Source organism: Amborella trichopoda, chromosome 7 (genome assembly GCF_054954075.1).
Source record: "Amborella trichopoda isolate Santa Cruz 75 chromosome 7, AtrichopodaSantaCruz75HAP2 v2.0, whole genome shotgun sequence".
In the NCBI taxonomy this organism is placed as follows: Eukaryota; Viridiplantae; Streptophyta; class Magnoliopsida; order Amborellales; family Amborellaceae; genus Amborella; species Amborella trichopoda.
The window spans coordinates 3,850,726-3,864,310 of NC_142342.1; the positions used below are offsets into that span (position 1 = coordinate 3,850,726).

Genomic DNA, 13,585 nt, shown 5'->3' on the forward strand with positions numbered 1-13,585 from the left:
ATAAAAAAAATTTCATATTTAGGTATCCTATGTTACCCTTATGTTCCCACAAGAATGGGCTAGACTTGCGCGATTGTGTGCGCCTTGCGTGAGCGGTTATATGTTTTGGCACATACCTGGGAATAGGGGTGGGAAATGGGTTCAGGTTGACTTGATTGGACCCGGAGGGTCAGGTCTAGGTCTATGCCTAAGTCCAAGTTTGACTATATGGGGCTCCTGTTGGCCTCATATTTATGTGTAAGGAACATAAAATATAAATACTATATAACTATGTTTTAGACATTTGTATGCACGCTCTTACTCTCGCTTCATCATGATCAATCCCAATAAAATAAAATACAACTTTTATCCAAGTTATGGTCAAAATTATTGCTCCGCCCATGAATATTAACCATCCATAATTTTAAGATCTAGGTCTTCAAAAATTCAAGAAAAACTTTTACTTTTTGGAATTATTAATCTAATGACAATAATATTATTTAAAAATTTTGAAAAAAAAAATCATTTTAAGGTCTATATCTAAGCATCTCTCTAAAATGAACAGTCTATAATAATTGGGTTAAAAAAATACTTTTGATGATGTTTTTTCAAATTTTACTTTTTATGATTGTTCTTTAAAATGAAAAGAGCGTATATTTAAAAATTGGTGCCAAACAAAAGGCTCTAACATGGTCTTTAAAGATGGTTTCACTATATTATTATACAAATGAAATCATTCCCCATACATAATTATTATTATTATTAATCATTCCCCCATACATAAATTTTATTATTATTTTAATATCTAAACCCGTACCTAACCTTGCTACGAGGTGGGTTTCAGGTCCAAATCTGGCCTACTCAGTTGAGTCTGGGTCTAGGTTGACCCACCCATTCCCAACACTATCCGTCTTGTAGTTGGCCTAATATCGACACCTGGTGAAAAGTCTGATATAAATCTTGTATATCAACTTCTCACGGGTCCAAATCTTATCAAAGCAATCTTATACGCGCTCTAAATCTAATCGGGAAAAATAATGTTTCAGAGACATTGGTGCAGAAGAGTGCAAGGTTTCATGGAAGCATTTCATGAGCCAAAGTCCTATTCCTGGTGTAGCTGTGTAAGGTTAAGAGTGAAATGTTAATTTCGCTTTTAAGAAAAGAAACATCATCCGTAAATATAATGAATTTTTTAAGGAAAAAAAAACAATTTTAGTGCACAAAATATATTAGAAAATTGTCAAGCTTTGTTTATCTAGTCGAAACCGATCATTCTAAAAGACAAAAATTGATCGAACATTATTTTTTACTAGCTTTCGACCTAATGGAGTACTTGCTATCAACCAATGGTCCAGCCAATCCGTCTCGTCTTCATACTATGCTTAGTAAGAGAAGAAATTTAAAAGCTTACACGTTTTGTGCTAATTTCAAAGATATTAAATAGCAATGCTCTCTCTCTCTCTCACTTTCCTCGTACACATAAATGCACCCAAAGATAGATTTATTGAAAATGAATTAATAATATATTTCTCAAGGAAAGTAAAGGCTATCCCATGAGATCCATTTTCTGTTATTTTAAACATGGAAAAGAAATTCCCACTCTCTTCTCTCTCTCAGCCATTCAATCTTCAAAAGCCTCGTATTCTTGTTGGAGAAAAGATCTTAAGAGTTGCAGCAGCATTGTGTAACTGGGTAATGTTCTATGCATTCCCCTCCCTTTGGGTAGCCATAGCTATAGCAGGCCGCCCAGCAGTCCGGCTGGTAACTAGTGCAATCTCCGCCCAAGCATATCGGCTGGCCCCCCGGATCCTGACCCTTCACACTTTGAGCTGAAAGCAATCAACCCACCAACAAAAAATTAAAAATAAAAAAAGGAAAAAGAAAAAAAAAAAAAGAAAGAGAAAGAAAAGGTCATAAAAAAAGTGAAGAATAGAAGAATAGTAGGTGACTTTCACATATCAATTGTCATTCCAATTTTTCGACGAGGGATCTTGCAATATAATTCATAAGCAATGAAATTTCTATAAATAAGTAAAAGAGAAAAATATTTCATGTGAGAGCATGTGCTATGCTCCCGATGGAGCGTACTGTTCGATTCTCCCTAATGAGATCATCCATCGTCTGAACAAGCATTGGACACGGGAGATTTGACTGCGATAGTCCTCGCAAACATAATCATTATCATGGTCCTATGCTACATAGTGAGCATAGCACATTTTCTCTTTCCATGTAAGAAAAAAAAAGGAAGAAAATTGTAAAGTAAGATACCTGCAAAAACAATGAAAAGAGCCGTGACGAGAGACACAAGTGCTTTTGCAGCCATTGATTCAACTCTGCAATGGTTGTGTTTGATTTTTCTTTGAGAATGATTTTTTTGAGTTAGGAGGAGGACTATTTATAGAGCTGGCTGGTCTCATGTCATTTTAGATATTTTTGATTGCCTTCCTATTCCTTGAATTTACCAATGCATGTAACCATGTACTTAGCTGGCTATTCTAAGTCATTAAGCTAAGGTAATAAGGCATTTAGGGAAAGTTTCCTAAAGAATGATTGGATTTAGTGTCCACTAATGTAAAAAATAGCTAGCTTGGGGTGTACAATTAATTGTGTTTAAGGAAAATATCCATTGGACACTATGGAGTAACAGCTCAATCATCCGATTTTGCATCCGACTGCTTAGTGTTTGCGATCTTTCTGCATCAAAAAGCAGTAATTGTGATGCTCTCTCTCTCTACAATCAAAATTTTCATGCACCTAGCCACCATGATAGAGATGCAATCTCTCTGTGTGCGCAATCAGGATATTCCTGCACCTCGCCCCCATGGCCACGATAGCGAGATTAAAAATAACCTACAATCTCTGCCTCTGCGATCAAAATGTTCATCCACCTCGCCAGCATGACGATGGAGAAAGATTAAAAATAACCTGCAAATAATGGAAAAAGTTTATGCAAGGTTGTAATCATATTTGTAAAAATAAAGTTGCATTAATTTTCACCGTTCATTTTATTTAGACACAATCTTAAAATATACGTCATATATTAATACTTTTTTTAAAAGATATGTCAAATCTATAGTGTCCAAAAATTGCAATCTTATTTCTACAAATAAGGTTCTACAGTTATAGAAACCTCCCCCATTACTAATTTGCTTCCTCCTTCAAAGGTTTAGGGGGGCAGCACCTCTGGATTGGTCATGATTCCGAGAAGCAATAAAGTCCCTCTCTCATAATCAAAAATTTGAGGTGGACGCCTCCCGAAAGTTTAAAAAGAGGTTATCAAATCTTGGGATTAATTGGTCCGATTTGCAAAGCTAAGTCCTAAGCTCAATTCCTACTAGAGTAGGGCCCTCTTCCCACTTACTCACCAATTAAAAACACCTCTCATGGTTCCTATGATGGCCCAAGACCCAATGACGAGTTGTTTTACAGACCGTCATGGTACCAATAGTTATTGCTGACCATTTTTTTCTAGACCACCACGGTACTCTAGTACTGTGATGGTCTTTGAAATGATTTATAAAATTGGTCAAAAGAACCTTGAATCATCGTACCTTGATGGTCATTTTAGGAGATTGAACCATCAGGTGCCATTAGTAGCATGGCGGTCTATTAATTTGAGACGAGTAAGGCATTGGAACATCATGATTCTAATAGAGTCATGAAGAGCATTTTTGGTAAAAATAATTACATAATGTTAAAAAATGAGTATGGATGTAGATTTTTAAAAAATTAGGCTTTTTTTAAAAAAAAATTTATAAAAAAACAGGGATATTTCTGATCATTGCCTTATTCTAAACCAGAAAAACAATTTCTCCCTCTCACTCTCTCAGCATTCAATACTCAAAGGGATCATGTCTTGTTGGAAAGAAAGATATTAAGAATTGTAGCAACAGTGAGTAACAAGGTAATGTTCTATGCACTCAGCTCCTGTGTAGCCTTGGGCATAGCAGGCCCCTCAGTAGTCTGCCTGATAGCTGCTGTAATCCCTAGCCAACCATATCTGCTGACCCGGTGGATCCTGACCCTTTGCACTTCGAGCTGAATGCAATCAACCAAAAATTTAAAAGAAAAAAAGAAAAAAAAACCATTAGTTAAAGTACAAGAACACTATATGATCTAGCCCAGTGCACTTAGAGAAGAATAGAAGACAGGACCTTATGTCCTCTCAATAATCAACAATTTTCTCTCTCAACAAGGAAATTATATAGGAAGTTACCAGCAAAAACAATGAAAAGAGCCAAGCAAGAGACACAAGAGCTTTAGCAGTCACTTATTCACCTATTGAATTTGTGGTGTTTAGGTTTCTTGGAGAGTTGTTCTTTTGAGTGAGGAGGACTATGTGTATAGCTGGTTTCATGTTATTTTTAGGGGGTTAAGATTCTTGATTTCCTCCATATCCCCTAAATTTATCAAGGCATGTAACCATATACCATTTTAGCTGGATTCATTCTCATGAGGCAAGGCATTTGGGGAAAATGTAAAGTTTTTTTACAATGTAGAATTTACAAACACCTCTAGCAATCAGATGTGAAATTTATTAGACTCTAGAGAAATGCTACCACTCAATCATTAGATTTTACAAATGACGGCTTAATTCTTGTGACCGTTGTTACTAAAAATAACAACAATATCATTTTATAAAGGAAAAAGTTTACATAAGGTTGCAAACTTAAAATATAGAACTACGGATGCACCTCAAAAATCCATCGAAAAAGGTTATTTTAATGTTGAAAAACCCAGTGATTGATCATCTCGACATCAAGATGTATGACTATGAAAAATAAAAAGACTATGAATATAAAAAATAGTACATCTTACACATATTATCTACACCATCCATTTTCAAGATTTTTACATGTTTATAGATTGCTTTGATTTTAACCATTTTTGAAATTAAAAGTTTATAATTAGATATAAAAATATATTTTGAGGAACATTTTGCATCAAAAATATATATTCTGATAAAATTTCAATGTCCACCTTAGTTGGATTGTTTAAGGAATCCTTGGCATTTGTACATGGGCTATTTTTACTTTGCAGGGTTTTATCTCCTCATGTTAAAGATAGCAAAAGATTAAGTGTCACCAGCTAATTTTAATACTCTCTCTCGCTCTCATTTAAGTGCATGCCTACTCAAAGTTTAAAAATAGGTAATTAAGACACACAAAATAGGACAAGGTTCTAGGAGTCGATCAACTCATCTATTTAAAGGAGTATTCTATCCAAAATCTATGTTAGAGTTGAAATTTGGATTCAAAATTTTAGGGGATGAAAATTTCAACAATAATGAGTAGGAAACTGAAAAAATTAAATGAATAAAAAATCTAGAATAAAACTAGAATTTTTATTTTTATAAAATTTTAATACAACCAAATTCCAATTTTGGTAGTAGCACCAATTTTTAACCTCGATCTGTTTAATGTGTCAAGGAATGCCAATGTAGAAGTGCTTCCCTTGATGCACAAATTACTTTTCTTTTAAGAAAAGAGCCCGAGCTTAATTGGTTAGTGCTTGACAATTTACAATGCGACATCCTAAACTCAATTCCTACCAAAAGTAAGGGGCTTCCCCCAGCCGACTCACTAAAAAAAAGACTATTTTTTCTTCAAAATAAGATGAAGTGATTCCACACGTGTGGGGGACTTTAGCTCTACCACTAATTAATGGCCTAATCTTTCTTTAGAAACGTATTATTTTTGCAAAAATACATGACACCTTATCAAGAAAGCACAACATAATTGAAGTGGTAGGAAAACTATCGTACAGATGTATATATTTTTAATTTAAAGATCGTCCTATTTTTTTTTTTTTAATTATAGAATTAGGGTGTTTTTGGCCAACTCTTTATTGCCAAAATTATCCCTGGTTCGGCCCTTGAAGGATCAAACTATATTTCCTTTTTGTTATTAAGAATGCTTCTTTTGTTGTTGTTGTGTTAATAATAAGTTCGGAGGGTGAATCTATTTTTTTTTTAATGTTAAGAATAAATTATACCCTTTAATGTTAAACTATGTTTTTTTGGAGTAGTCATCGGGTATATGTTTTCTTTTTCTTCGACATGGTTCAACCCTTAATTTCAACATTTGAAGGGATAAATTTACTTGTTTGGCCTTGAAGGGTCGAACTAAAGGAGATTCAATTCGTCCAACTTGTAGACGAGATCTATGACAAGCGACTTCAATTCAAAACATAGGCTTGATGTACAAAAGTTTTTAGGAAAATATTCTATTATATTTTATTTTTAACTTCTATATTTCATCAGACTCAAGAATTAAAAAATATTACTTGTAAACAAAAAGACTCCATCTTTTCTATCTTCTAACCCTCTAAATCCTTTTGATCATGTATTATTGACGTCATCAACTTATGAAATGTCTCTATTTCTCTCTTTCTCTAAAACTCCATCTCTTTCTCACATCATCGTCTCTCTCTCAAAAACCCAATTTTCATCTCTCTCTCACATCATTATCTCTCTCTCTAAAACTCAAACTCCATCTCTTTCTCTCTCTAAAATCCAAACTCCATCTCTCTCTCTCGAAAACCCAAACTCCATCTCTCTTTCTCTTTCTAAAACTCCATCTCTCTCTCATACATTAGAAGGTGTTCGAGCTGAAGCTAAACGTCTTGGCTGGTAAACTCTCTAAGAAGTGAAGAGACAGAGAGATGAAGTTTTAATAGGATGTCATTTTAATGTTTGTTTGGTTAAAAAATTTATAGTCAAAGGGGTCCAGGGGGTTGTAAGATAAAAAATATTAAAACATTTTGCTTGCAAGTAATATTTTCAATTTTTGGATTTCATGAGATATGGAAGTTAAAAGTAGAAGATAATGATATATTTTCCCAAGTTTTTAAGCTTGTCATGTATTGAATTTCATTGAGACTTTGATTTTGTATTGAGCTAGGTCGAACTATCTCAAAGAGAAAAGATAAGTGCGACCACTCAAAAACAAATTAAATTCAATTTGATCCTTCAAGGGTTGAACTAACAAAAAGAATTAGTTGGACCTTGACAGATCCACTCTTCAAGGGTTGAACTTATTCTTAATAATTAAAAAAAAGCAAATAAATTAGTTCGACCCTTCTAGGGGTAATTTTGTCAATAGAAAAAATGATCGAAAAAAAGGACCTCATTGTAAAACTGAAAAATTTTGGGACATTTTTAATTGGGAGAAACAAGGATCCATAAGATAATTTTCCAGAATTATATGATTCTTCGTAAGCATATCCTAAATTTACTCTCTTAGGTGAAAGTCATTGTAATGTATTTTAGGACCTCAAAGTTTGAGATCTAATCTCCTCAACCTAGCAACTATAGAAAACATTCTTACATATTTGTTATGTGCTTGGTATCTAAATTTTGGATAGTCTGATTCAAGTGTTGAAAAACTCGAAAATTTGTACTTTTTTTTTTTGAAATACTCGTGTTCTTCCTAAAGTAGAACCGAATATATATTCAAGCGTTTCCAAAAGTCCATCGTTTGGATGGATTTTGGATCTAAAAATCTATCGGCAGCTAACCTCCTCCAGTACGATCATGAATCTGAAAAATAAATTTGAGATGTCAAGAAAGATTATGTCAAACATTGATCTTCTGAACCTTTTCCAGATTGTTCATTTTAATTCTCTTAAACGGAGAAAGTTTATATAGAGCCGAGGCTGCAATCAAATTAGAGCCGACCTCAATATTTTCACTAGAAAAGGCTCTTTTGGTGCCCAAATATCCTCAAATTGATCAACTTGACCTCAAGATGCATGGAAATGAGAAAAAAATGAATTTTAAGTTTTGGAAATAGAACATCTTGTAATGCTTTTTTGGACTGTCAATTTTCAAGTTTTCATAGATCTGCTCAATCTACAGCTTTAATTTCATAATTAAAGAGGAAAATATATTTTAAGGCTATTAAAAAGATTTCTAATATTTAAATTATATTTCTCAACATTATTTGAAGGTGTGCTTTACTTTGATTGTTTAGAGCCTCGGCTCTATACAAACCGCACCGCTCTTAAAATAATCTACTTTTAAACTTTAAATTTCAATTTATTATTATTAATTTTTCTCATTCATAATCTTGGTCCTAGCAATATTAGACTAGCCAAATAAAAACCGGATCCTACTTTATTTAGATTGTTTAACTAGTCAAAACGAATCGAACTAACTAGCTAAAATTGATCAAACATAGATTTTGACTAGTTTTTGGTCAAATTTGATTTTTAGTTTTGCCCAAGCTATCCAATGCACTCATCACAAAGTAGACTTGAATGTCTGCTCTGGCCTTGATAATTATGTATAAGAGAACTAAAGCAGGAGTGCTAAAATTTTTAAAGGGTGTGGCTGGTATAAGGTGCTAACCGTAAAGAATTAGAGTAAGGCACACCTCTTGACACAAAGATTGACTTTTGGTGTCCAAAAAATCCTATATGGCTAAAAATTTATTTCACCTTAATCATAAAACTTCAGCTCCAAAATAAGTATAGATCAAGCAGATCTTTAAACACTTGAAAATCTTGCAAATGAATGACCTAGATAATATATTACAAGATATACTATTTTGAGGGCTTGGAAACCTTTTTTTTTTTTTAAATAACTATTTCATCTTGAGGTCAAGATGATCACTTCACATATTTCACAATGTTGAAATAACCTTTTTCAATAGTTTTTGAGGTGCATCTTACTTCTATAGTATAAAGTTGACACCTTATATAAACTTCTTCTAATTTTAAAAGTTACACATTTTGTGTTAGTTTGAAGGAAAACCCTATATATGACTCCATCCACATACAAAGCATATGTGAAACCTACTCTCAACCGTCGGATCTGAGTTGTTAGCTAGGATGGCTTGAGACAATGTCACAAGTTGGCTCTTGAGCGTCAAATTTTTATCCTACATCTCAGAGTGTTTTATTTTTAATATTTATTCTATAAATCATTTTGCAGCAAAATTTGGAGTATGAATACTTTGACATGGAGATGTATGAATACCCCGAATTGATCATCTCGACATCAAGATGTATGAATATGAAATAAAGAACATTTCAAGTCTTAAAAATAGTATATCTTGCAATACATTATCTGGTGCGTCCACTTTTTAGATTTTCAAGTGTCTATAGATTCATTTGATTTGAACAATTTTTATAGTTTAAAATTTTATAATTAGAGATGAAGATAGATCATCAAGCCATCCAACGAAAATTATACTTGTGATAAGATTTGGAGGTACATCTTAATTTTATTGTTTAAGGTTGTAACCTTATACAAATTGCACCCTAAAAACATACGATATTTCAAAGAAAAATTGATTAAAATATCTTAATTGTTTAAAGGTATTTTGGTCGATTTTTTTTTTTGAAATAATTATGTATGTTGGGCTAGCCCTATATAGATGCATAGATGCCCCATATTTCTTGTACAAATAATTTATGAAAAATAATAAAATATATTTATAGCTCGAATTCAATTAAAGGTGCTTGGGCACCCTTCAAGCACCATGTACTGCAGAAATCTCTACTTTAGAAAATCTCTTGGACTCGGGAAGAGAGAAAACGAGAAGGAGAGGGAGATTTGTTATCGAAGAGAGAATGAAAAACAAAAAAAAGTGGAAGAGTGTAGGTGTGGCAATGGATCCGGCCCGGGTCCGGGTTCGAGGACCCGACTATGACATGACCCGAATAGTATTATTATTTAAATAATATTTAATATATAACATTTTAATACTATTTATTGATGAATGATGATACTATGAGACCCTCCCACACCCATGATAGTGGGACCGTAAAAAATCACAATTAAATTTTGATACAAATCTTTAGAAAAGTTACCAATAAACTCATTCACCCAATTCCCACACCAATGTGATAACTTTTCTAGATACCCGTATCAAAATTTAATGGGGACACTTTAGGGTCCTACTCACATGGGTGCGGGATGGTCTCATAGCGCTATTACTCTTTATTAATATTTGAATAAAGGAAAATGACCTTGTGAGACCCTCCCACACCCATGTGTGAAGGACCTCAAAAGATCATTATTAAATTTGACACAGATATCTAGAAAAGTCAAGTCCCACACCTATCTGATAATTTTTCTATAGATCTGTGTCAAATTTAATGGCGATCCTTCAAAGTCCTTCACATATAGGTATAGGAGGGCTTCATAGGATAATTATTCTTGAATAAATATAATTATATATTTTAATTATAATATTTAAAATATATATATATTGATTTTTTTTTATGTTGTGTTCAATCTGGTCTAGTCAAGTCCGGGTCCGATATCTTCGGGACCCATAATTTTTTTCTAGTATGGGTCCCATAATTTTTTCGAGTCCAAGTCCATGTCCGTCCAGACCTGGACCTGACCAGTCCTGTTGCCAACCCTGGCACAAGAGGACACCTAGAAAAAAAAAAAAAAAAAAAGCTAGGAAAAGCAAATTAAATTTCATGTTAGATGTAAGTATCAAATTCTAACGTCTCTCTCTTGCTGTTTTTCTTTATTTAAAAAAAAAAAAAAAATTTCTTATAAATGGTTAATATATACGCAACGGCTAGTTTTTTCAAATTCAAAGATGGAGGAACACTAGACATACCAAAACAACAAAAAAAACTTCCCAAATATCACCCGCCAATGCAAGGAAAGAAACCTCACAAAAAAACCATTTAAATAAAAAATCAACAATGGAATCGAATCCAACATGATATCTTCATCATCCCCAAAATCTAGACCTAGATTTCTCTTCAACCACACTAGATTTTGTTTACAGGGAAGAGAATCTAACCCTAGATTTCGATTAGGAGAGAGAAGATCTGCAGCCTAGATTTTGTTTATTTATTGCGATAGAAAAAATATCAGACAATGGATTCTACTCCTTGTTGTGTTCGTTGTGCGAGTTGCAGACACGTAAGGAAGAGGTGTTTTAGGGATTGCATATTTGCACCATATTTTCCAGCAGATCTCCCCAAAAGATATGAATCTATTCACAAAATCTACGGTGCAAATAATGCCAGGAAACTACTCCAGGTAAACCACTACTTCCTTACATTTTATTTCATTTCATTTCATTTCATTTTAGAAAGAGAATGAGAGAAGAGAGAGAAAGAGGCATTTAGGTATAGTCGACTGTGTGTGTGAGATAGATGATCAAGATTTGAGTATAGATGATCAAGAGAGAGAGAGAGATTTAGATGTGCTCATTCTTATTGATAATTCAATATTTTCATAAAATTAACCTGGATAATTAACTTATGATATTCTGCGCACGGGAACGAACCTGCCTAGGTCTGACACAAACCTCACTCTCTCTTTTTATCGGTTAGTTCGGTGTTGATTTAATCAATGAAATATATGTTGTTTGGCGAGAAATAGCTCAAAATAGTCAAAAATCACAAAAGAAGTTTGATAGTTTGATAATATTATGTATAAAAAATTAAACAGTCTAACAATATTACATATCATGCAATATAGATACAATTTCTTTAAAGCCTAAACTTCATAAAAACAAAGAAAAGCCTCACCTCAAAACCTTGTCCGGAAAGCATTTTGGGTGTAAAAGATATCTACCATGGCTTTAAAATCAATTTGCAATACCTATTATGAAATTTAAAGCTTAAAAAAATAGTACAGATATTGCAGATAAGTGAACACTTATTTTTAGGGAAAAATAAACATTTTAGAATCTTAAGATGATGCGTTACAATGTACATTACTTATAGGACCTTGGAACTCGACGCAATCGCACCGGCTCCAGAGAGAGAAAGAGAGAGAGAGAGCCAGAGAGAGAGGAAGGGAGAATTGCTTTCCATTCGGTTAGAGTGATCACCTTGTTTTAGTTTTCACTGTTAGATTGAATCCTGTTAACTAAACATCTATGGTAATTTTTACTTTCTTTCTTAACTGCTTTTCATTCAAGGTATAACAATGTTCCTCTTCTTGCCTTCTTTTTTATCAAAAGCATGAAATTGAAAATAAGGGGGAGAGAGAGAGGGAATTGCTTTTCCATTTAGGTTATTCTCTCTCACAGAGATTAGTTTTTAGCCTTCTAAGAAATTCCTAACTTAAAAAAAAAAAAAAGGAAATTTAAAAAAGAGAAAGAATTAATAATTTTCTGGAGTTTTTGAAGAAAAGGGAAAAAAAAAAAATTTATTTAGGGAGGAAGAGTGGATTGTCCTTGAAGGGAATGAAAAATAGAAAAGGAAAGACTGTCCATTACTTCTTTCTTCTTTAGAGTCCTTTTTCTTTATCAGATTTTAAAGCAAAGCTAGTCATTTATTTTAAGGAGATGAGAAAGATATGGAAAAGAAATCAAAAGAGAACCTGGATTTTCCTTTGCCCTTTACTCTTCTTTCCTCATTTCGCATCTCTACAGCTAAAAAGAGTAAACAAGGAATCAAAACCTCTCTCTCTTCAAACTGAAAAGAGAAAGTGTTACCCAGATTTATATCTTCTTTTTACAGCAAGTCACTCTCTCTCCAAACTGAAAAGAGAAAGTGTTACCCACATTCAGTGTTCAAACAATCGAACCGGCCTCGGAAACTGGCCAAGGACTGGATTTGAGTAATTGTCCGAGCAACTAGTAAAATGGCTAATTCATCCGGACTAATCGGGCAGGTCCCGATCTGTCCAAAAAGTGTTAAAGATATAAAAAAAATCTAAAAATATATGAAAAATATATTTAAACATGATTTAAAGAAACAAGGATTTTAAAAGATTGGTTTATGTCCAAGGGTATATTTGAAATTTTTGAAAGAGATAGAGAAAATGTAAAAAATACATGTTCCCGGCCAAAACACGTTCCAATCTTTCAGAAAAAAATAAAAAACATTAAAATATACATTACAAACAAATCCCTCATTTTTTGAGATTTTATATTTTTTTTTCTCTTTTTTCTTAAATACCTGGCCGGACTACCAAAACAGAATCGGCCCGTGCCTAGTGGTTCTGGTTTGACCAGCTGCTTCCGAGTTGGACCGGCCGAGTTTGCAAAACACTGCCCACATTTATCTTCTTTTCGCAGCCAGTCATGCTCTCCCTCTTTGAAATCTGAAGTGGAAAACATAAAGAAACGTAATGTTGAACTGATAGTTTTCTTGGTTCTCCTTATGATGCAGAAAGTTCCAATTGATAAGAGATCTGAGGCGGCAGAGTGCATGGTTTTTGAGGCCCATTCTCGAGAACAGGACCCTGTTCATGGTTGTGTACATCAAATATCGAAGCTGTTCCACCAAATTTCATTGGCCCAACAAGACTTAGCCATGGTTAAGGCCCAACTAGCCATCCTCAAAGCCCAACACTTTCAGCAACAAATACAGCAACAACAACATGCTTCTTCTCTCTCTGAATTATACAATCTCCACCACTCACTAACTGAATTCATCTCAATACCTGACCTCGCTCCATAGTTCTTCTTCTTCTCCAAAACACTCTCTCTCACACACACATATACACACAAAAACTTCTCTCTCTCTCATACACGCACAAAAACTTCTCACACACACACACAAAAACTTCTCTCTCTCTCTCTAAACCTAACAAACTCCACTATCTGGTCTCATCTCTGTCTACCTCTGTGTGCTAGATTTAGACTTTTCTCTTGTTGCTTATTATCGATGTGAT

At 33.7% G+C, this 13,585-nt stretch overlaps 1 long non-coding RNA gene across 1 annotated transcript; it reads right to left on the reverse strand.

Annotated features, from left to right (window-relative positions):
• Window positions 1-1,463: 1,463 nt before the first annotated feature.
• Window positions 1,464-13,574, reverse strand: LOC148781189 (uncharacterized). Its single transcript, XR_016059500.1, has 3 exons — window positions 12,868-13,574; window positions 2,248-4,017; window positions 1,464-1,808 (listed from the first exon to the last, which is right to left on the reverse strand). It is a non-coding gene; the product is annotated as an uncharacterized LOC148781189 (long non-coding RNA).
• Window positions 13,575-13,585: the final 11 nt, after the last annotated feature.